General features: G+C 37.9%; 1 pseudogene; it reads right to left on the bottom strand.

The window, feature by feature from the left end:
- Positions 1–376: 376 nt before the first annotated feature.
- The window catches only part of LOC114078898 (interferon-induced very large GTPase 1-like), a 60,219-nt pseudogene continuing 35,627 nt past the window's right edge, over positions 377–24,968 (bottom strand).

Genomic DNA, 24,968 nt, shown 5'->3' with positions numbered 1-24,968 from the left:
CTGAAGGGTTTCAATACATTTTTAGTTCTTAAATTTTCCTTTTTCACTTCTATAATTTTGCATTGTTATGTTGGTTAACCAAAAAGTGATTTTCATGTTTTGTGTTATTTCTAACAAATATTCAACTTAAACTTTTGGTAAAATAGCAGTTCTAGAGGTTAATTACTAAATGGAAATTAGAATAATATAATAATTTTAAAACTTCCAGAATAGATCCAAACTATGTGTTTAATTAGTTAGGTTTAATTATCTGTGTTACAAAAGTGCTCATCACAGAAGGAAATACAACAGAAAAGACAGATGAGGAACTAATAAGATTTTTGAGTATTTATCCTAATTTATAAGGCAGTAGAAATCTTTGTACCAGAAAAAAAAATCAATCAATGCTTTGACAGTGTTTGTAGGACAACTTGAAATTAGTAAAAGATTCTTCTTTTTTGCTCTCCAGATACAGAACAGGGTTGTTTGCCATCTTGAATGCAGTGCACATCTTTTTAAAACTGTTTGCTGCCTGTTGGAATAGCTCTAGGGCAAGTTCTAATTTATATCTGTTGGTTAGCAAGTATGTGATTCCTTGAGATGCAGCCTCAGTCTCAGTTTGGATCACTTGTAGAATTTCATGGAAATAACTAGAACTGTATCCTTCATTTTGTTGTTCTCTCATGTGCATTATTTCTTTAACCACATTCATAATTTGAGTTGTTCTCTTTATAATGTCTTTTTCAAATTCTTCCACAGGAGACCCATATGCTTGGGACTTTTGAGAAGTGAAAACATGTTTAGAATAATTGATAGAAAATGCTTTCTTTGTTTTACGGTACCTAATTTTGTTGACAATATTAGGATGCTGTTTAAAATGCTCTAGCAGAATGTTCTCTAGATCAATTTCAATATCAGGATCCTCAACAGATGGGGATAAGGGAGGTAGTAGAATGGAGATGTTCTCTGACCAGATCTTGTTGAACACATCCCTCAGTTCCTTATCATCTAACTCCATGCTCTTGGAGGACACAGCCATTCCCCTGATTTTTTCTAAGAACATATGTTCAAATTTTACTTTTTGCTCATTCCAAAGATCTTGTATTTTCTTTCCACTAGTCATAACCTCACATTTTTTCATTAGTTCTACTATAAGCTCCTCTTTAAGAGTCTTCAAATTGTTTTCAAATTTACCTTTCCACTGAGCTAATATATCTCTGTCTGTGTCTTCTCGAAAATACTTTTCAAATTTTTGCTTAATGGTTTCATGTTTTTCCACCACTTGTTTCTCTACTGAGCTTCTCTTGATCTCTTCCACTTCTCCATTCTGAATTTGGTTGGTTAGCTGTTTCTGCAATTCTAGCACATGACTTCTCAGCTCCCAGGTCCAGCTGTTGTACAAGGTCTCTAGTTTATTCATGACCATAACCTCCTTGGTGTTCCTGAACCTGAAGATGAAGTTCTCATTCATTAAATTCTTCCATAAATCCCGTATCCGGACTTTAAGTTCTGATAACTTTAAAATATTTCCCCTGGATTCTTCTTTGGCAAGGTTAAGAATCCGGCTTTTCAGCTCCTGGACATTTTGGCTATAAGAAGGGTTGGGAGGGGCCATTGGAGGATAACCTTCCCAGAGACAAGCAAAGTAATGGATGTGGGTCTTGACATCAAACTTAATGATATCATTGAACTGGCATACATCTGAGCACTGTTCATATCTGGAAGCAGCAAGGGCCATTCCATCTAATTTCTCTTGCAGCCATCTTCGCCTTGCCATATTTTGATTTGTATCTATAACTTCTTCTATATTTTGATGAACAAATAGGCATCTTGGGGAGATAGTCAGTTGTTTCATCCTGAGAAAGGCATGGACAGCTATTTGCAGAATATCTTGCATTTCTGAAAGATTCTTTCCAAAAACATTGATCAGAGTTAAGTTTCCAAGTCCAATGACAAAGGTTGCCAACTCATTTTTCTTAACCTGTGCTTCATTGATGAGCTGTGGAACCTTAAGTCCTTCTGAGTCCACAACAAGCACAAAATCAAAACCCAGCTGTTCTCTGAGCATCTCTTCCACCTTCAGAAGCTGCATGTAGGCCCCCCGGGTACACCTCCCAGCACTGAGACTAAACTGTAGGCCAAACATTGCATTCAGCAATGTGGACTTCCCTGAGCCCTGCAAGCCAAGGACAGAAAGAACAAACACCCGTTTTTCTCCAAGTTTCTCAGAGACCTTGTCAAAAACAGCTGCCACCCACTTCAAGGGCACATATGAAGCATCTCCATCCATCAATTCAATGGGAGCCCCAGATACCATCAGATCAGCAGCCATTTGGGGAAGGGAGAGAAATAGTGTATTTGTTTGGGAGGAAGCTTCTTCCAGAGCTTCATAGATCTGGCCCACCTCTCTCAGGAAGTGCTCAATTCCTAGGGTGGAGTCACTGATCTCTTTGGAAACATCTGCTAATTCAGCCTCCCAGAGTCTGAGAGAGTCAGTCTTTGACTGCTTCTGCTTCTCTGTTTGCACTTGAGCCAACAAGAAACTGTGCCTCTGGTGGAGTGTTTCTAAGTCTTTCTTGCTTAGTTGTTCCATGAACATACTTAGCCTTTGCAGAAAATAGAGCTCCATGTGAGTCTCTGGGTGTGATTGAAGACCATCAAGAAGGGAATTCATTAGGTTATTAAGGTCAATAACTTTGTGATACTGTTCACAGCGTATTTTTTGCTTTTCCTTCTCAATCTCATTTTTGTATTGTTCAATGCTCCGGTTCCCTTTTTTTCTCACTTGATAGAATTCCTTATCCTTCTTGCACCAATCATACCATAGCTGTCCCTGAAGGGGAAGCAATTTTTCTTTTCTCTGAGATAATTTCACTTTCCCCAGGAGATCCATGATGATGTCAGCCTTTTTTCCTGCTTCTTGACAATCTCTTTGATCCTCATCAATTATAAATTCATACTTCCTAGCAATGTTGGCACAGTTATTCAAACTGCAAGGAGATGTAGAATCCTTCAGCAACTTTTTTAATGTAGCTGTAATTTTGTCAGCTAATTCTACCTTATTTAGATTCTTGATACCAATTCTTACTTTGTGAGGATCACACTTCTCATCCACAATATTTTCTACATTTTCAAACAAACAGATGAGTGGTTTGAGTGATTTAAAAAATTCAGGTAGAATGGAACTCTTCATTTTTTCAATGTCAGAAGTTGATAGGAGGAGTATAGTAACCGAGGAGACCTCAAGCAAGAACTTCACTTGCTTCTCATGCATTTCACCATTTCCATGGAGACTGGTGAAGGCAATACAGTTTTCAAATCTGTCCTCAGCTCTTCCACTTGGACAGAACCAGCATATTTCCACAACCCCTTCCATCAAAAGACAGCTGTTATTGTCTTTCTTAGAATGATGGTGAAAAAAATTGTCATGTTTGCCCTTACTCAGGAGTGAATTCAGAATCTGTGACTTGGAAGTGGAGACAGAATTTCCAACTCTTATGAAAGATACAATGGGGGTAGGTTGCCAGCAAATCAGTTGATTATCATAATTCCTATTTTTTTTCTCCCAACCTATTTTTTCCACCTCTTTCCAGCTTCTCCTGACTTGCCTAAGAGACCAAAGAGGGAATTCAATTTGGTGATTACAAGGATTGGGAACCAAAAATGGGAGAGCAAATTGACAAATGGAAAGTTTGGTCACCATATACTGTCTTGTAAAATCATCTGCACAGTGAAAAATTGCCATTTGTATGTCCATTGGGTGAATGCAATTTGGTATTATGGTTGAATGCGCTTCTTTGATAGTGAAAAAGTCTTCAAATGTTGGCAATTTCCTCTCTGATTCTGTAGTTTTCAGTGTCTGGGATACATTAGAAGTTGTTTCTATCTTACCTCTGTAAACTAGGTACCTTGAATGGTAATCTAATACCAAGAGTTTCTCTAAAAAACAATGTGGTAGTTCCCCCTCAGCTCTTGGTTGACTGCCAAGGAAGGAGGTCTTATTTATCAAAAGATAATTGACTTTAGACATCTTCTTGGGATAATAGCACTCTAGATTAAGCCTCCTGATCAAGTCATGAAAGCGTTGATTTTTAATTGTTACTTCTTTATCATTGCATTGTTGAATATCTCTGGGAAGAGGAGTAAATCCGCTGGATGGTTTCTTTGGGTTAAAGAATTTTTTAAGTTTCTAGAAAGGAACACAAACAATGATAATGGCTATTGACACTCTACAATAAAGAGACTTAGTTAAACTTATAATTTATTCATGCATGAATATATTCTCTAGCTTTCCAAAAATAAATTGAGTCCTTCTATGTGCTAGGTAATGGGCTGACCAAGGGATGAAGTATAATTCAGAATCCAACCTTGAAAGGCTTAAAACTTAATAATGAGAGTTTTAAACAAGCATGTAGTCAATCATACTTCACTGTTATGCAAGTTAAAACACAAATGCACTGGAAACACATTTGAAAAAGTGACTAGATTTTCTTGGTAGATAAAAGTGAGAAGACTACTCGACTTTTGTAGCAGATCATCATGAAAGTTGATAGGAAGAAAAGAGAGTCTAAGAAGAAATAGGAAGGAACCTACCATAAGAAAGATGCTTGTGCGAGTTTTATTATGGAATGAAATGGATTTTTCTCAGTCAGAAGAGTGGTAGGTGGGGGCATCTTAGATAAAGAGAACAGAAAAGTCAAGGCAAAGATGTGTGAAAGTTGGGCATATTAAGGTAACAGAAAGAAATTTTGAATATGTGAGCAGAAAAAAAATGTAACTAGTGAGGAAAACTGAAAGGAAAATAAATTGAACTTTATTCAGTAACTTTTGACTTTGATAATCTCACATTATTATTATTATTATTCTAATTTTGGAGAGAAATGATTCATAAAAATAAAGAAATGTGTTCATAGTAATACAGAAATGAAGAGGGAGATGGACCTCTTTGGGACCTTGCTCTTCTCTAGGAAAACTTGGAGGCATGTTGGTGCCAACTTGGAAAGACTATGGTACACAGTAGACTACTAGAGTTAGTAAGTCTCCAAGATGTAGACCATCCTTATGACCTAGGCACTCCACTCCATTCTAGGGCAAGCATATGTGCCCCAGGGTTGATTACAAACCTTAGAAACGGTTAGATTCTGCTTTTCCTCATTTGGTCCTGCTTCATTCTCTTGTTTCCTCTTGTTTGGCTTTTTGTCACACTTTCCAGTGGAAGATCCAGCTTTGAAGGGAAGATAATGTTAATTAATCTCTCAATTAAGAAAGCATGAAGAGGCTTTTTCCTCATCTACAACCACTAGTTTGGAACCAACAGTTTGACATAAATAATTGTGATGTCAGATATAAAAATGGCACAAAAACAACAATAATCATTTCAGAGTAATTGGGGCATTGCTGATAGAGTGTTCTCCCTCCCTATTATAAGATTTTTTTTTTCATTAGGATTCTTATATTGAACACTTGGAGCATGTATTTTAATAAGATGTATTTAATCTTATTCATTTCAATATATTTTTTGAAGTTTTAATTCCTTGTCTTGAATGCATTTTTAGGCAGTCCTTATAACTACTCCATTAATATTTAAATAAAAAAGATATCCAATAAATCCTATTCAAACTTCAAATTTCAGTATTTCATTTAAAGCTGAGGATGCCATTCTGACTGAAGTGAGGTGGAGTCTTACCGTAGTTTTGATTTGCATTTTCCTAATTGCTAGAGATGTTGAAATATTTCATGTATTTATTGGCCATTTGTATTTCTTCTTTGAGAAATGTCTGTTTAGTTCTTCTGCGAATTTATTGATTGGGTTATTTGTATTTTTGGAAATCACACACACTTAATGTAGACATCTTAACCCAAGACTGTAAAACTCATTGAAGAAAACACAAGTGGAAAACTTCTTGACATTGGTCTTGGAAGTTACTTCTTAGATGTGACAGCAACAGTATAGGCAGTGAAAACAAAAAAAGAGCAAAAGAGCCAGGCGCAGTGGCCCACACCTGTAATACCAGTGGTATGGGAGGCTGGGGCAGGAGGATTGCCAGTTATAGTGAATGAAAGTTTAACAGGAAGATGAATGTTTATGCTTGATGGAGCTACATCTAACTAAAAAGCTCCTGCACAGCAAAGGAAGAAAATAACAGAGTGAAAAGACTACATATGGGATGGGGGAAACTATTTACAAACTATCTGATAAGGTGTTAATGTCTAAAATATATGAGAATCTCCTACAACTCAATAGCAACAAACAAACAACGCCCCCACAAGAAGCCCCCCACCCCCCAACAAACTGATTTTAAAAAAGAGCAAAAGAGCCAGGTGCAGTGGCCTACACCTGTAATAGCAGCAGCTCCAGAGGTTGGGGCAGGAGGATCGCCAGTTCAAAGCCAGCCTTGGCAAAAGCGAGGTGCTTGGCTGGGGTTGTGGCTCAGAGGTAGAGCGCTCACCTAGCATGTGTGAGGTCCTGGGTTCAATCCTTAGCACCACATAAAAATGAAATAAAGGTGTTGTGTTTACTTACAACTAAAATAAATAAATAAATATTGAAATAAAAAGTGAGGTGTTAAACAACTCAGTGAGACCCTGTCTCTAAATAAAATAGAAAATAGGGATGAGGATGTGGCTCAGTGGTCGAGTGCCACTAAGTTCAATCCCTGGTAATTTCCCCTCCAAAAAAATTGAGCAAAAAAATTAAATAGAAATTTCTCTAAAGAAGACATAAAAATGGCCATTAAACACATTAGAGAATGCTCTACATCAACAGTTATTAGGGAAATTCAAATCAAAACCACATTTAGGTGCTACTTAAACTCATTAGGATGCATGAAATCAAATAAATGTAAAATAACAGGTGCTGGAGAGGAGGTAATGAATTAGGAAATTTGTACATTGTTGGAGATAATGCAAAACAGTTCAGATACTATGGAAAACACTTTGGTGTTTCCTCAAACATTAACTATAAAATTATCATATAACTCAGCAACTCTACTCCCAAGTATACACCCCAAAACATTGAAAATAAGTACTCAAACAAGTTATTTGTATGTATATATTGCCATAATAGCACTATTTTCCTTAGCCAAAAGGTAGAAACAGATCAAATGGAAAACAAAATGTGGCAAATACTTAAAATGGAATACTATCTACACATAAAAGGAATAAAGTGCTGATACATGTCACAATGTAAATGAAGCTCAAAAACATACTAAAGTGAAAGTATCTAGGCACAAAATTCACACTGTATGATATCATTCATATGAAATATCCAGAATATATAAATACATATAAATATACAGAACACAGATTTATGGTTTCCAGGGTCTGGGAGGAGTAGGGAGGGTAAAGGGAGGAAACTGTTTAATGGGTAAGGGGCTTAACTTTAGAGTAAAGGACATTTTTTGGAACTGGACAGGTGATATTTACACAACATTGTGAATGTACTAAATGCCATTGAATTGTTCTCTTTAAAATAAACAAATAAAACAAAGGTATTGTGTCCATCTACTATATATATAAAGTAATATATGTATATATTATATATATGTAATTTTATTTTATGTGCATTTGAGTTCAGTAAATTATTTTTTTAATAAAGCAGCATGAAACATAGCTCCTTTTATAAATGATGCTGTCATGTCTATGTGGAATTAATTACAATGAAGATTTCAGGGAAAGTCCTGAATCATGTCCGGCAAACGAAGGGGTGGATTAGTTTTAGACTTACATTCTTCTATGAATTTGCTGATCTTCTCTGCCAGGCTGCGCTGGTTTATGGCTTTCAGGACCTCGTGGGTCACAGTCTTCGAGTATTCTTCCCCATAATATTGGATCAATAGGTCGGCAAGTGTGAGTGCGTTTGCTTGCTGCAGAGTGCCCCTACGAATGTGGTCATATCCTGCAGCAAGAGGTATGCTTGTCAGTCGGAATTTGAACTTTGACAATTCCTCCTCGATGAGGTCCTCAAGGATGGTAAGAAGGAATGCCTTTGATGTGCTTTCCATTCTGCACAGTTGAATCCTGAGGAAATGATGTCCTTGAAGTTACTGACCTGAAATGAATTATCTCATGAATGATGGGAATTACATGAGGCAAGTGCTTGAAGAGAAGTCAGAAAAAGAGAAGTAGAGGGGAGATCAGTAATGTTTTGCTGAAAAACAAAAATAAACCCTGATCCTCAGAAGATGTGCCTATGGTATATATTCCTTACATAGAGGATATTTGTCAAAGATTCAGAACAACTTACCTGTCTTCCCTTTTCCCCACAATCTTGCTGTATCCCTAGAATTCCCAAGATTATCTATTAGATGATATCTGTTTGTGGAGAATGGAATGAGATGGGATCTTATGGAGTGGAATGTATGTTATTTCCTAGTAGACACTTATTTCCTAGTAAAGAAGTAAGTGAATTATAAGCAGTTACAATGAATGAAAGTTTAACAGAAAGATGAAGATACTCATGCTTGTATTTCTTGTGTGTCTTGGGTGGGCAGGCAGTTTTTTTTAGGAGATTTTATTTGCATATGAAAATTGGGACAAACAATAGGAATAGCAAAAATTAGTTCTCTGATTTCTTGGTATTCAATAGAATCTTTACCCTTCTCCTGTGATTCCTACTCTCATTTTCTTCTACTTTGTCCCAAGCTGAAAAATAACTTTTCTAGGTGTGTAAGTATTTGAAATTAAAGCCATTATCACCATCTTTTATCAGTAATATTGCTGTCTTCTCCAACCCACCCCATCTTCCCCATTAAAACCCTGAGTATTCTTGAAGCTACAATAAAACATCTCTTTTCTAATGTTTCTTTTGATTTTCCCACAAAGATGTGATGTTATCTAATTTTCAACTCTCGTAATTCTTATGACACTTGTTATAATTTTCTGTGTCTTTCAATTATTTCCCTCTGCTAGGTAGCAAGGACTCTTATCTAAATAAGCAATATACCGAGCATCAATTACATCCTGACTACTATGATAGATGTGCAACATAATTATCTTATTTATTTGTAACAGAAAATAAAGAGGTATTATCCTATTTTATAGATTTAAAAACTCTAAAGCTAAGTACAGTAAGATAAGTTTGTGAGTAGAAGAATACATACAAGTCTTTCTAGTTCAAGAAACACCATTTCCCCAATACACCATTTTCCCAATACACCAATGGATATTACTCATTATTATGTATACTTCAGTTTATATAAAACGCTTTTACTTAATGGTTACAAAAATCAAAAGATCTTTAACTTTGCTTCTTTTGCCCCACCTTCTCACCACCAAATCACCAATTATATATTTAAACTTTTTGCTTTCATTGCCAAATTAACATTAAGCAATATTTTAACACAGTGCAACAAGAAATGATCCATGTGATGGATTCTCAATTATAAAAATAGAGACAAGATTTCTTCCCACAGAATACTTTCATATCAGGTCAGGGTAGGATGTTGAAGGAAATGTGAGAAAAACAGTAGAAAAACAATAGAAATATTAGTATGATTATGTCTGATTATTCAGACGATGGAATAGGATGATGTGGTGAAATACTACCATGAAATGGAGGATAGGGACTCTTGGGAAAAGACTACTCTGATGATGTGATAGTTAACATTAAACCTGAAAGGAGATAAGAAGGCTGATATGTGAAGAACTGAGAGAAGAACCATCTAAGAATAAGGAAGAGACAAGGCAAATGCCTAAAACAGAATCAAATTTTGTGTTTTGTGTACTAGAATAAAGGCCAGTGTGGTTGGAACAAAACTGCAAAACAGATGAACGTCAGAAAGCTGTGATTCATATAGCATCTTTTTAGGTCATGTAAGGATTTGGGGTTTTCTTCTATGTAATGGGAAGCAATCAAAGAACACTGAAATATGGAAAGAATACTGGTAAACATTAAGAAAGCATTGTAAAGGTCCAAAAATAATGGCAAATTGGACTGAGAGTATAGTAAGGAAATAATGAACAATGGTCATATTTAGGTTTTACATTGTAAGCATTACCAGCCAGAATTATTGATGGTTTGGTTATGGGATATAAAGGAAAGTGCAAATTAAAGAATAATGTAGTAGACAGGAGTCTAAGATGTTCCCCAGGATTCTCACCCCCTGGTATACATACTGTGTATCATCTTTTTCTCTTTAATGTGAGCAGAATCCATAAATATGACCAGACATCACTTCTGTGATTATGTTACCTTTGATGACAAAGGGAAAGTTTTACTGGGAGGCTTTACTTAATAAGCTATGCTCTTAAAAGAGATAAGAAGCAGCAGCAGGTGGACTTCTGTTTATGTAGAAGGAAGCATGTTGTAAACTGCCTGCATGGGTCACATGTTAAGGAACTTCAGGCAGCCTCTGGGGAGTGAGACTGATCTGAGGCTAACAGCCAGCAAGAAAATAAGGATCTCAGTCCTATAGGTACAAAAAACCGAATTATTATAATAATTTAAATGATTTTGGAAGATGACCTTGAACTTGAGTTGAGAACTGCAGCATTTTGATACTTATATTGCAGCCTCTTATAATCTTGAATAGAAGATCCAGGCCACCCATATTTAGACTCCTGACCAAACTAAAATAGTTAATTAGTATTTTTTAAAATAGTTTACATAATTTATTTAATAATTTTGCATCATTCATGAAATTTAATTAGAAAGGTGATTAATGATGATGATGATAGCAATATATTCAATTCTTACAATGAATTAGGCAATATTTAGTATGTTAAGCTACTAAATTGATAATTTTTTATGTAGTGATTGAAAACAAATACAGAGAATTCTGGCACAAGCAAATAGATTAATGATGGTGCCATGATTTTAGATGGTCAAGATTTATTACATGAACAGATTGGGGTCTTACTTAGGTTACAATATATAGTAGAAAGTTAAGTGAAAATGGTGATTAGACTCATATGGGGTGTATATTTTAAGGGATAGGTCCAATTTGGAGATACTAATTAGAGAGCCATCAGTATTTGAAGGCATGGGACTTGTAAGGTCTCTTGGGAAGAAGGTATGGGAGAGAAGAAAAAGTGCCCTGGCACTAAGTAACATTCCAACATTTAAAGAAGCAGTAAAGGGGACTAAACAGAAGGATCCAAAGAGGAAAAGTTAGGGAATGAGACAAAAGTGGGATCCTTGAAGACTGTGTCTTGGTTCCTTGAGTTTCCAAGGAATCTATTTTTGTTTTCTTTATATATTTTCAGTATTTTTTAATACATTTGTAGAAGATTACCACAAAGGTTAATATTTTGATACTAGTAGGAAGTAATGACTGTCAAAGATGGGACTGATTAGATATAAAAATAAAACTATTTAAAGGATTAAAATAGCAGGACTTTTAAATTATTTGTGGAAATAGAAGTATAGGAGGCTTTAAAGGTGATTCCTATATGAAAAATTGTGATATATATGTGTATTAAGAATTGTAATGCAAAAAACAAAAACAAAAACAAAAACAAAGTACATGTATAAAGACATAAATTGTCATGAACATACTTTATATACAGATATGAAAAATTGTGCTCTATATGTGTAATAAGAATTGTAATGCATTCCACTGCTGTCTTGTATTTAAAAAAATAATATCAATAAAAGATAAAAAAAATTAAAGCAACATTTGAATAAAAAAAGGTGATTCCTAAGTTTGTGCATAATTGAGTAATTTATTGAGAAGGAGGACTACAGGGTTTGGGCATAGAGGAAGACAATTGATTCAGTTATCATACATTGAGTTTAATATAATGGTTAACATGTATGCTTTGTAATTTCTTTTAAGTGCTTTACATGTATTATTTATTACTTACAAAATATTAGTAATATCATATGTGTAATTTATACATGATAAATCAGGTCTATCTTGTCCATGGCTCTGTAACAACTTGGTTCTAGAACCAATGCTTTTTTTTTTTTTTTTTGGTGGTGTTGAGGATTGAACCCAGGGCCTTGTGCATGCAAAGCAGGCATTCTACAAAGTGAGCTGTAACCCCAGCCCTAGAACCAATGCTTTTAACTCCCATATCAACATCATAGTGGAGAAACCAACTCTTAAACTGGTTACATAGTTGTGCTCTGGAGGCCTCTTTGAGCTAAAGATTTAGGTTAGGGAATCATCATAATGATAAGAGCCACTACCATAAAAAATAAATGCAATCACATAGAGGAAATGTGATAAGAGAGATCAGTAAACTAAGGGCTCTTTATATGCAGAGCTGATATTCATTAGGCTGCAGGATGATCTTATCAATTGTTAAATATTGAAATACAGTGCTTTCATACTGTGATAAATAGATTCTTTTACTTCCAGATTCCCCCCTTCTCCAGCTTCTCAGGTTCCAATGAGTCCTGGATTGTTTCTGTCAAGGAGTAATATTCTCTATTTTATTTTGTTTATTTGTTCTACTACTTAATTTTAAAAAAATAATTTATTGAATATATTATATGGTGCTATAGTAGATGATGGAGAATCAAAGATAAATTGAGTACTTTCCTGCCCTTAAGAAATTTATGAAAAATGACAGACCTAAGTACAGCATGAATGTGATTAAGCTTGAATGCAATTACTTCAGCGTGTGGTACAGGAATTTAGAGGATGAAGCAGTTATTGTTATGCATTCACTGAATTCATTAATTCTAAAAGTATAAAAAGCCACTTTTCAGAGGCTGGGGCCATAACGCAGTGGCAGAGTGCTTGTGTGAAGCAATGGGTTTAATCCTCAACACCACATAAAAATAAACAAATAAAATAAAGGCATGCTGTCCATCTACAACTACAAAATAATAAAAAGAAAAAATAAAAAAAAATTTCAGCATCCTAGTATGAGCCAAAATTCACAAATGAGGTTAAAATAAAAGCAAAGCAGCTTTATTTGGGTGCAGAATAGATTTGCAAATCAGAATACAGAAGTTCAGGTTGGAAACTGAGTGGATGGTCCCATGAAAAGAGGCAGGACTGAGATTTTTATAACAAAAATGAAGAGGAATATCAGAATTTATTTCCCCATCGGCATTCTTTGGAGATAAGCAAAGATTGAGCAATGGTGAGAAACTAATGTGAATCAGGTTGGTTACAAATTTTTCAAGTCCTTTGAAATATCTATACCAAGAACAGAATGCTCACTCTGGCATCCTTTCAGATCTTCAGCACACTGATAAAGTACCAAAAATTGTTTATGTTCAGTTCTTGACACAATGTCTGTGTAGCAACTTGTCCCTGTCAGCAAGCCTCTAAAGCTGACAAAAGGATTTTTGTTTTGTCTTTGGCCATTCTGCAGCCATTCTGACTTTTAATCTATCATTTTCCCCTTTTCATCTAGTGTCTAAAGATGTTTAACCAGGCAGATTGCTCCACCAACAAAGCAATCTTCACTGGATGAAGACCATATTAAAGAATGTAGTTCAGGAGTCAGTGTTCCCCATTGTTCAGGGGAAATTTGATGGTGCTGGGAAAGTTCATTTCCAGGAAGTTGTGTCCAGTGATCCTAAGAGGCATGCAGGAAAAGGTATTTGAAAGACAGGGCCAAATTGGAGCAATGCTTTTTGGTTTGAACAGTTCTAGGGATGCCAACAGATACACAAATGGCATAAGTACAAACACAGCAATTAAGTTTCTTTTTTTTTTTTTTTTTTGGTCTGGAGAACTGCAAGGAGTCAATATGAATCATTGGGCAAACATACTGGCAGAGGTTTTGTTCCCCTCTTACAGAAGTTGGAAAGACAAGTACAACATTTGTAGACAACAAAATTTAGAAGCATATGAAGTAAAATCATCAGGCATAGTTGGTGGTGGAAACTAGGACCTATCTGATCATCTTGAAACCTCCAAATTTGGTTCTTGTTTAGTTAAAACAAACCTTGGCAAATGCTTTTGCTCTGATCTGTTTGGTGGGGGCCCAAGAATTTCACTCTAGTGGCATAATAAGAATGTTCTCCATCCCACTCTGCAATCCCTCTCAATAATGGCCTCAGTTCCAAAATCAGCAAAATAGAACAGCAAGGGCATCAAGGACATTTTATTGCTCAGTCTCAGATGGCTGGATGCCATTTGTCCCTGTAAGAAGTTAGAGGACGCAGTCTGCTTGTGGGGGTTGCATAAGTTAACATGCTAGAGTCTCAATTGTTATGGGAGTTAACCAGGTAGATTGCTCCATCAACTAAGAAGGTCCATGTATCATCATCCATGGAATTGAGAAAGGGCTATCAATCTGTTAATCCTTCCAATGTCTGGGCAGGGTTTCTAATCTGAAATCTCAGTTTTTATGTTTGTTCTGCACCAGAAGAAAACTATCTCTGTGATTTTTAATTTTTTTTGTACTGGAGATTGAACCCAGAGGTGTTTTAACAATAAGCCATATGCTCAGCCCCCTTTTCTTTGGCTTTTATTTTAAGACAGGGTCTCACTAAATTGCTTAGGGTCTTGCTAAATTGCTGAGGCTGGCCTTCAATTTGTGAACCTTCTGCTTCAGCCTCTCAAGTTGCTGGGATTTCAGGCATGCCCCATCGTGCCTGGCTTGTTTGTGATTTTTGTTTCACATTACATCTGTCAGGGGCTATATACTAGGGATTCAAAAGTTAATATTAAAAGTGTTCAGTGTCTTGTGGGGGACATGGGCACAGAATCTGACTCATGAACTTTAGGATGAAGATGGATATAGGTAAAGGGCACAGTGGAATGTGGTGAGAGTAAACTAGGACAGAAGGTATCAGGATAGGTAGAAAGAAGGCATGCAGGACTAAACAAGACTAGCCAAGATTTAAAGTCCATTTTTATATGGATTATATTTCCAGATATAAAGGTCACTTTCATCTACCTTGATCACGAACAACACTATTTAGGCAATTATTAGGCCTTATCCATAAGGACACCAATGTAGTACTGTTTAAATTCACAAAGCATAGCCTTTAAAAACCAAAAAAGAAAAGAAAATTATCACCATTCCATTGGTGGTCAATGAGTCAGTTACCAATCCAAAGGGGCACTAAAAACCCCCTCTTTGATCATATCCCTGTACTATAGATTTACATGCCTAAACATGCCTGAGATATAGCTAGCACATTCCTTTCCAACACCTGCATTCTACTGTGTCTCTTAGAGTATGTACTTCTTACTGTCTCTCAATAAAAATCAATCTGCATCTTACTTTGCTCTGTCCTTAAATTCCTTTCTGCAATGATATCAAGGGTCCTCACAGCTCAAGTTGAGGTCCATCTCCCTTTTAGGGGATTTCCTTAGGACTTGCATCCTGATGACAGGAGCAGTAATTTTTTTTTTCATTTTGTTTTTGGTTCCAGTAACAGTGACCACCTAAAGTGGGATAAGGCTCCAGCAAATTGGCAGGCAGATGAGATTTTACATTCTTTAGGAGATTCTGACTGATGGGAAATTACCTTACAGATTGCATAGTCCAGCCTCCATTTTAGAGATTAGAAATCTAGGAGCAGGCTGTGACCAGCCTGTTTTGCACATACTAGCAGCTGAACCAGGACTTAGATCTAGTTTTTGAGCCTATCCAGAGACCCCTCCTTTAATTCACATTGACTAATCCACCATGAGTTTAGGCTGACCCAAGCTGCAGGTGCACTTTGGTCTTTGTGTCCTCCCCACACCATTCATATCACCAGGAATAGGCCAGCCTTGGTGCCCTTGATGAGGATTCTCTCAAAGCTTCCTAAATTTGAACAAATAACTCTAAACCATATGTTTAAAGCAGGATCTTACTTAAAAGACAAAGAAGACAGAAAGAAAGGCACAGTGACACAAGAAAGTCAGAGGAAGAGCAATAAAGCAATGGAGAATGATGAGGAGATACAAAAGGGGAGACAGAAGGTGGGGCTGGGTAGGAGAGACAAAGAAGAGAAAGGAGAAACTGAAATAGAAAAGGAAAGCAAAGACCAGGAACAAGAAGACTTTCTGGCATACTATAGGAGAAAAAGAAGGTCTCTCTAGGCACCCGTGTTCCCTTCTCATATGGATAAGAGGGGACTCTAACCTCACTGTGGCCCCCTGTGGGAAGGGGATACTCACCAGAATGAATCCTGGGTCTTCTTTCAGTTCAGTCACACCAGGGGAGGGAAGGTTGTTCTTGCAGGTAGAAATTTCCCTCTTTATGGAGGCAGTTTGTAAACTGAGAAAACCAGTTTGCTTTAAAAAAAATGTGACTGAAAAATGAGATATGTGGAGATATCAGCTCCACAGGTGTTACCAGCCCACGCCTAGTTACTTACTATCTACAGGAAGGTGGGGAATGGGTATAGTTAGAGGTGTTATCCTTATTTTAAAACTTTGTCAATTACACTTCTTTACATATTAAATCAAGTCCAATGTTGGGATTTAAGATTTTTCCCATCTAGCTAGTGGGTAAGAGCAGGAATTGGATTCATACTGATCCATACTTAAATTCCAATGAGATCACTTGCTAGTTCAATTAGATTACTGAAACTATCAGTCTCTGTCTTCTTGTTTTTGAAATGAGAATAATAATACTGAACTCCTACGGCTGACTAAAAATTAAATGAAATAACTAGGTAAACCACTTAACATACTGATGTTCTCTTAATCAGTATTCAACAAAGGTTAGCTTTTATTTTTCTTGTAGTGGGAAGCTTTACAAAAGGGATTCTTTTAAAAATGTCTTCCTTAACTGAATAGATAGCCTACATCTTGGGAGCAAATCTTTACCCCTCACACATCAGACAGAGCACTAATCACTAGGATATATAAAGAACTCAAAAAGCTAAATACCAAAACAAACAAACAAACAAACAAAAAAAAAAACAAATAACCCAATCAATAAATGGGCCAAAGACCTGAAGAGACACTTCTCAGAAGATGATGTACAATCAATTAACAAATACATGAAAAAATGTTCATCATCACTAGCAATTAGAGAAATGCAAATTAAAACCACTCTAAGATTTCATCTCACTCCAGTCAGAATGGCAGCTATTATGCATACAAACAACAATAAGTGTTAGCGAGGATGTGGGGAAAAAGGTACACTCATCCACTGCTGGTAGGACTGCAAATTGGTATAGCCAATATGGAAATTGGTATGAAGATTTCTTGGAAAATTGGGAATGGAACCCCCATTTGACCCAGTTATCCCTCTCTTTGGTCTATACCCAAAGGACTTAAAAACAGCATGCTACAGGGACAGCCACATCAATGTTTATAACAGCACAATTCATAATAGCTAAACTGTGGAACCAAACTAGATGCCCCTCAATAGATGAATGGATAAAAAAATGTGGCATATATACACAATGGAATTTTATGCAGCAATAAAAGAGAATAAAATCATGGCATTTGCAGGCAAATGGATAACGTTGGAGAAGATAATGCTAAGTGAAGTTAGCCAATCCCCAAAAAACAAATGCTGAATGTTTTCTTTGATGTAAGGAGGCTGATTCATAGTGGGATAGGGAGCAGAGCATGGGAGGAATAGAAGAACTCTAGATGGGGCAGATGGGTGGGAGGGAAAGGGAGGGGTCAGGGGGTTAATAATGATGGTGGAATGAGATGGACATCGTTATCCAAAGTACATGTATGAAGACACGAATTGATATGAATATACTATGTATACAACCACAGATATGAAAAATTGTGCTCTATATATGTAATAAGAATTATAATGCATTCTACTGTCATATATAAATAAAAAAAATTACATAAAAAATGTCTTCCTTAGGGAGAGAGATGTCGGAAGGTTCCTTGGTATTGTTGATTTGGACCTTTTGTATAAGGTAGTTATCAGGAAGAAGCACCAATTCAGGGTAAAAATATCTAAAAAACCAAAGGTTGAATGTTTTCTCTGATATGTGGAAGCTAACCCACAATAAGTGGAGGGGGAAGAATACAAAAAATAATAGAAGTTCAGTGGAGTAGACAAAGGGGAGGATTGGAAAAGGAAAGACAGTGGAATTCAGGTGTGGTGAGCTGCTTCTGCCATTTCTGCAGACTATGGTCGCCATTACGAGATGGCGCTGGCTCCACTGTGGTATGTGACAAACAACTCCTTATCTGAGAGAGTTGGCACATGATTTTCACCACCCTGTGAGAAAGCTCCACGTGGCAGCTTTGTATTGGGGCTTGGGATGCTTTATTAAGGCTGGGAGGGCATCCGGGGGAGAGAGAAGAGGAGAAGAAGAAATATCAAGGACCTGAATAAACTGCTGAAAGAAGATTCCTGAGTTGCGTCTTCCTTGCGGGCAAGGGGTCGCGACAAGTGGTGCTGAGACCCGGGAACCAGAACTTTCAGCAGTCAGGGGTGGTGCACCGGTTAGTCCCAGGTAAGTGGGATCCGCGACCAAAGCGGGGTTAATCCCAGGTAAGTGGGATCCGCGACCAAAGCGGGGTTAGTCCCTAGTAAATGGGATCCGCGACCAAAGCGGGGCAGCTCCTCTGTAAACACAGAGAGAGCCTTACATTTTATTGCAGCTGCACTGTGTACTTTCGCTTCTACTTTCGCTTTTGTTTTTTGTGCTTCTTTTGTTGTTGTGTCATGGGTGCCGCATCTTCAAGTCCACTTCTCCTGGCCCTAGATGGCCTGTTACGTTCCAAGGGCCTGGAAGTGAAACGTAGTACTTTACAGAGATTTTTACAGAAGATAGATATCGCTGCACCGTGGTTTGCATTTTCGGGCAGCCTTACTGTACCTAGTTGGGATAAATTAGGCAAAGATCTTGACTTTGCTTCTGAGCAGGGCATATTAGAGGGTGGGGTGATACCCCTTTGGAACATGGTCCGTAGTTGCCTTACAGATGGTAAATGCCAAGAAGCTGTGAGTGAGGGTCAGGCCGTTCTTGAACAACTACATGAGGAAAAATCTGAAGGATCACATAGTGAAGTGGCAGAGAGTATCAAAAGTAACAGTAGTGAGAAGGCAAAAGAGCCTGAAGATAAAAATAGGAGAAGGCTCTATCCAGACTTGACCGAATTCAAAACATCTGAGGACACAAGCGGCTCAGAGTGTTCTGAGGACCTTGATATATTGTTGCAACAACTACGTAAGATAAAAATGAAAAAGAAGAAAAAGGAGACACAAGGCGCGCATGCCTACTGTAAGAAGGGGGAGGGATCTAATATTGGTCAACAAAACTCTGAGGAGGAGGAGGTTGAAAATTTAGAAGAAGATATGATGCCTGTTGCCCCACCCCCGTATGTGGGGGGGAGCCAAGGTTCCGGGAGATCTTTTCATGCGCAAGTTTGGAGGACAGTTAATACCGATATGGGACTTGCCTACCCGGTGTTTCAGGACAATAATAGAGGAAGATATCATGAGCCTTTAGACTTTAAGATAGTTAAAACCTTGGCAGAGTCCGTCCGCACTTATGGCATAGATGCCGCTTTCACTCTTACTCAGGTGGAGGGACTTACTAGATTTTGCATGACTCCCTCAGATTGGGCTAGTCTGGTGCGCCGCTTGTGTCTCCCCAGGCAAATACTTGGACTGGAGAGCATTTATGCTAGAGGGCGCGGTAGAGCAGGCTGCACAAAATCATGCAGCAGGACACCCTGCCTGGGATAAGGATATGCTTTTTATCTAATGCTACATTACCCTCCGCAGCAGTCTGTCTCCAATCTCCGTTCCTGTTTCTTTTGGCTAATGTTACATTACAGGGGATGCTTAATTGTTCTAATGTTACTTGCTACTTGTCTGAGTGTTGGAATGGCTCCTGGACTATGGCAGTGATTATGAAAATTCCAATTTTTGTCCCAATCCCAGTCACTGCGAACCCAGATAAATTCCCCATTGTTGAGCTACTTAGAGTCCGCAGAGATTTTGGAATTACGGCAGCTATAGTGACAGCTGTGGCGGTATCTGCTGCTGCAGCAGTTACGGCCGGAGTGGCCATGGCCAGTCAAGTACAAACTGCTGCCACTATTAATCAAGTTGTTCAACAAACTTCCACCATACTTGAATCCCAAAATACAATTAATCAACATATTTTGTCAGGGATTTTAGCTGCCAACCAAAGAATAGATTTACTCCAAACTCAGGTAGAAGAATTGGCTGACTTGGTGCTTTTGGGTTGTGTTGACCAACGTGCACATTTATGTATAACCTCTGTCAGATTTAATGATTCCAGGAATGCCTCCCGCATCATTGGCGAATATTTGGCCGGAAATTGGTCCATGGCAGCGGAAGACATGATCCAGTCTCAACTAACCCAGATAGCTGTCTTGAACAGTACCTGTGTCGAACCAGTGACTTTGGGTCGATTCACCGATTGGATATCTTCTGCTTTTTCCTTCTTCAAAGAGTGGGTGGGAGTAGGCATTTTTGGTGCAATGTGTTGCTTCAGTGTTATACTTTGTTTGTGGTTTCTCTGTCGCCTTAAAACTCGCCATGCACAAGAAAAGGCTATGATCATACAAGCTCTTGCAGCTTTAGAAAATGGCAACTCACCTCAAGCCTGGCTTGCGCATCTTAAACAGTAAACCTTTGTCATGGTCGTTGCACCCCAAGTTATTATAACATTGCACTGGGATCGACATGACTTTCCTTGTTATTCTCTTAGTGTTGGAAAGCCCTTGCACTCTGCCGGTCTTGCTGCCATTGCACGCAGATGGGTTTCCACACTAGTGCTTTTCTATCGCTTTAAAGTCCGTGCCTTTCTTTCAGGGTGCTGTCAACTTGTTTGTCATTATAAACAGCCACAGTTCAGCCTCAGCTATCCCCCTTCGTCCACCATCGTCACGATACAGGATGCGAGGCAAGGCACTGCACTTGAGTGATCCTTGACGTGGACCTCAAGGAGAGCATGTCCTATTGCATGCGGGTTAGACGCGTCCACGCCCCGCCCCACGAAAAAAGGCGTCGGCTGATATGGCCTCGGGTCTGGGGAAGGGCCCTCCTTAGGACTGAGTCATACTATGCAGCCACTTCTGCACAGTGGGATAGGACCTCTACTCTCGCCTGTATTGTTTTAAGAAAACAGAAAAGGGGGAACTGTGGTGAGCCGCTTCTGCCGTTTCTGCAGACTATGGTCGCCATTACGAGATGGCGCTGGCTCCGCTGTGGTATGTGACAAACAACTCCTTATCTGAGAGAGTTGGCACATGATTTTCACCACCCTGTGAGAAAGCTCCACGCGGCAGCTTTGTATTGGGGCTTGGGATGCTTTATTAAGGCTGGGAGGGCATCCGGGGGAGAGAGAAGAGGAGAAGAAGAAATATCAAGGACCTGAATAAACTGCTGAAAGAAGATTCCTGAGTTGCGTCTTCCTTGCGGGCAAGGGGTCGCGACATTCAGGAATGAATCTGACATAATTTTCCTATGTAAAAAAAATACATGAATATACCACAGTGAATCTCACCATTGTGTACATCCACAAGAAATTAATTAAAAAAATAACTATGGGTAGGTGGCAGAAAGATCAATAAAGAGAAGAGAACAGCGTGTGGGGAGAGAAGGGGAAGGAGAGGTATTTGGGACTGAATTAGAATAAGATACATTTCATGCTTGTATAATTATGTCAAAATGGATTTTACTGTCATGTATAACTACAAAGAACTAATAAAGTAAAAAAAAAAGAGAGAGAAAATATTCCCCATTCTTTACCTGAGGGCTTAAAAAAAATCCTAGTATTATCCCTTAGACAGTGTTGATGTTTCTGGGTCTCTGAGGTCCCTGGGGTAGTAGACACCAGAAACACACCTGGCCCAACTACCCTGAGCAGTGGCTGTGTAGATTAACTAACATAGGCCATTACTAAAAGTGAGAAACCTGACTTTTTTTTTTTAAACCTGTCTTTGGACTAGATGTCATGACACACCTGCTAAGTAATATACTGTCCCACCCACCTGCTCTGAAAGGGTTCTGTCCTAGCAGCTGCTGCTTTCACCTGCCCAGCAAGGAGGGTCTCACTGTACTGGCAAGTGTTCCATCTCCCTGGAGACTGAGACTCCACTGCTGCCCTGGCCTGGAGGAGTCCTCTGCTTCCTGGTGTGTTCTGCATTCTTTTTGTACTCCTTGATTCAGGATTCAGTTCCCAGCAGCACTGGGTGGCTATGGCCAAATCTCCCCCAAACATCAGGGTATTTAAGGAGTGTTAATTAGGCAGGCCCTGGCCTGTTTTCCTTGCAGCCCTTCCTCTGAGCATGTGATTTGATAACAGTTTGAGATATTAACTTAGGTTATCTAGCATTTCACCCAGTCCATTTCTTACCTACGTTCAAATATCTTGTTGCATCTGTGAATAACAGCCTTGGGGAGAGCATAAAACAGGACATTTTAACATAAGTTTAGCAACATGGGCTACCATAGAATAAATTGTGTTGAAGAAACAGGAATTATATTTCCAAGACCAAAGAAAGATTCACCCATAGGGAAAGCAGAGGGAGAGGGAGGTAAAAAGAGATGTGACAGTTCCACCAAAGTGAATTATGTACCCCCCCTTTTTTCTCTTTATGTACCCTGTTTTTTTTGTAATGCTGGCTGTAAGACTCAGAAGAGAAAAGGCTATGCGATGCCTCTGGTCATGGTGTCACAGGGAGGTGGAGAGATGCAGCTCCAAGCCTCAGTTCTTGTGTTCTTATGAAAGAAAATTACAAAAATTCAAGCAAGAAAACTTTATTGTAAGTGAAAATAAAGTATGGCTCAAGCAAAAAGCACTCTCACAAAGAGAGAGTGGGTCATCTCTGAGTAGAGAACTACAAAGGAAACAATGCCACTTCCTGATTGCTGTTTGACGTTTCACCTTCGGCAGTCCTCTCCAATCAGGGGTTCAATTTCTTTACATTGGGTAGGGGAAGTTTTGACCTCAGCTTTGTCTGAAATTTTCATGGTGGCCATCTTATTCAGGGGGGCTTCATCTACAAGTTAATCCTCTTAATGTGGATATTGGGGTCAGCAGCCAGACAAAATTTACCTTAGTGAACCTGGGCTACTAAAAAAATTTCTCTTCTAAAATATATCGAGAAACAAAGCCATAAATCCTGACTTTATAATGACCTTGGTAGATCCTGTCAAGGGTTAGTCCTATTGATCTTGCTTTCTTGATGTATTTCTTTCTTTCTTTCTTCTTCTTTTTTTTTTTTTTTTATATTCTGGTGGTTTTTATTTCCCTTGTACTTTTCCATATTGCTTACATTGGGGATGATGAGGGTTGATTACTTTCCACAAAACAAATACTCTTTTCTAAATCAACTTCATGAAGGCATTTCTTTTTTTAATATTTATTTTTTCAGTTATAGGTGGACACAATATCTTTATTTCATTTTTTATGTGGTGCTGAGCATTGAACCCAGTGCCTCATGAATTCGAGATGAAAGCTCTCCCTCCGAGTTATAATCCCAGCCCCAAGGCATTTCTTTTCTACAATAAATGCACCAATTTTAAGTGTATATCTCTATGAATTTTGACAAATTACACCCATGGAACTACCATCAGATGTAGACCCTTTTATCACCTGAAAAGTCCTCCCCCAGTTAACTCCCCACCCCAGCCCAACTAACAACTAATCTACTTTCTGTAACAGTGTATTAGATTTGCCTTTCTTGTGTTTCATGTAAATGAACTAATATGCTATGTACTCTTTGGCACCTGGCTTCTTGTCTCACCATGTTTTTGAGATTTATAATTCCATTGCATGTATCAGCAGTTTTTCTTTTTATTGCTTAAAAAAATCTATTTTATGGAAATTCTGAAATTGCTTTATCTACTCACCTGTTGATAAACATTTAGGTTATTCCCTGTTTGCGATATTATAAATAAAGCTGCTATGACTGGTATAGAAGTAGAAATTCTGGATCCTAGAGTAAGTTTATGTTTATACGAAATTTCCAACCTGTTTTTCAAAGTAGTTGTACAATTTTACATCACCACCATAATCTATAAAAGTTTCAGTTGCTCCACATTTCTCCAAAGCTGAAAGGTTGTCAGTCTATTTCATTTTAATGGTACTGGAGGGTATGTAGTGGTCTCAAGTTCTGGTATTTTGATTAAAATTTTTATTTGTTTTAATTAGTTATATATGACAGTAGAATGCATTTATGCACTTTGATATGTCATGCATAGATGGGATATTTCTTAATTGACTCCCATTGTTTCCACCTGCTTATTCTCAGGGTTAGTATATCAATTGTTTTCTACAGGTTGTTTGTACACTAAAGACAATTTCAAAGAAACTCTGTGACCCTGCTATATAATTGGTTCCCATTTCACTGCTTGTTCCTAACAATAGGGACCAAAAATAGTCCTGCAAAAGACTTCTTCCACCATCCAAATGTGTTATAAAGCATCTCAGAGATGAATGTCCCTGGAAATTTGAAACTTTCTCTTTGAATACCTGTGGAACTGATGCTGGAGTCATACTTTTCCTATTTTCTGATATATGATCATTGTGTAAATCAAAATTAAATTTGTTTTTCTAGTTCTTCAGACTTAAGGCTTGAATTCAGAACTTACATTGTGTGTAGAAAAGTAACTTAACTTTGATTTAGAACCAGAGAGTGGAAGCACCCATTCCTATTATTGAACTGTTATATTATCCATAGAAACTTCACCTTTATTTCTCAGAGAGATTTCTAAAATGAAAATTTCCATGCTAGCTGGATGCAGTGGCTCACACTTGTAACCCAGTAGCTCGGATGGCTGAGACAGGAGGATCACAAGTTCAAAGCAGCCTAAACAATTTAGCAAGGCCTTAAACAACTTAGAAAGACCCTATCTCAAACAAAACAAAACAAACAAACAAACAAAATAAAAAAACAACAAAATGGGCTGGGACATGGTTAAACACCTTTGGGTTCAATCCCCCAGTACAAAAAAACAAAACAAAAAACAAACAAACAAACAAACAAACAAAAAAACCCAACAACAACAACAAAACAAACCCTGCTAAAACCCTTCAATTATTTTCTATTATCTCTATAGTAAAGTTCTTCATACAAGACCCTTCATGATCTGTCTACCGCTCCCATGTCTTACCATTCCCATCTTCATTCCACCAATCATGTGCACATTCCTGCAGTTCTTTAGTTTGTGTT

The sequence above is a fragment of the Marmota flaviventris genome, chromosome 9 (genome assembly GCF_047511675.1).
Source record: "Marmota flaviventris isolate mMarFla1 chromosome 9, mMarFla1.hap1, whole genome shotgun sequence".
Lineage (NCBI taxonomy): Eukaryota > Metazoa > Chordata > Mammalia > Rodentia > Sciuridae > Marmota > Marmota flaviventris.
Note: the sequence above shows the minus strand (reverse complement) of the source record. Positions and strands in the feature narration are given on the sequence as shown.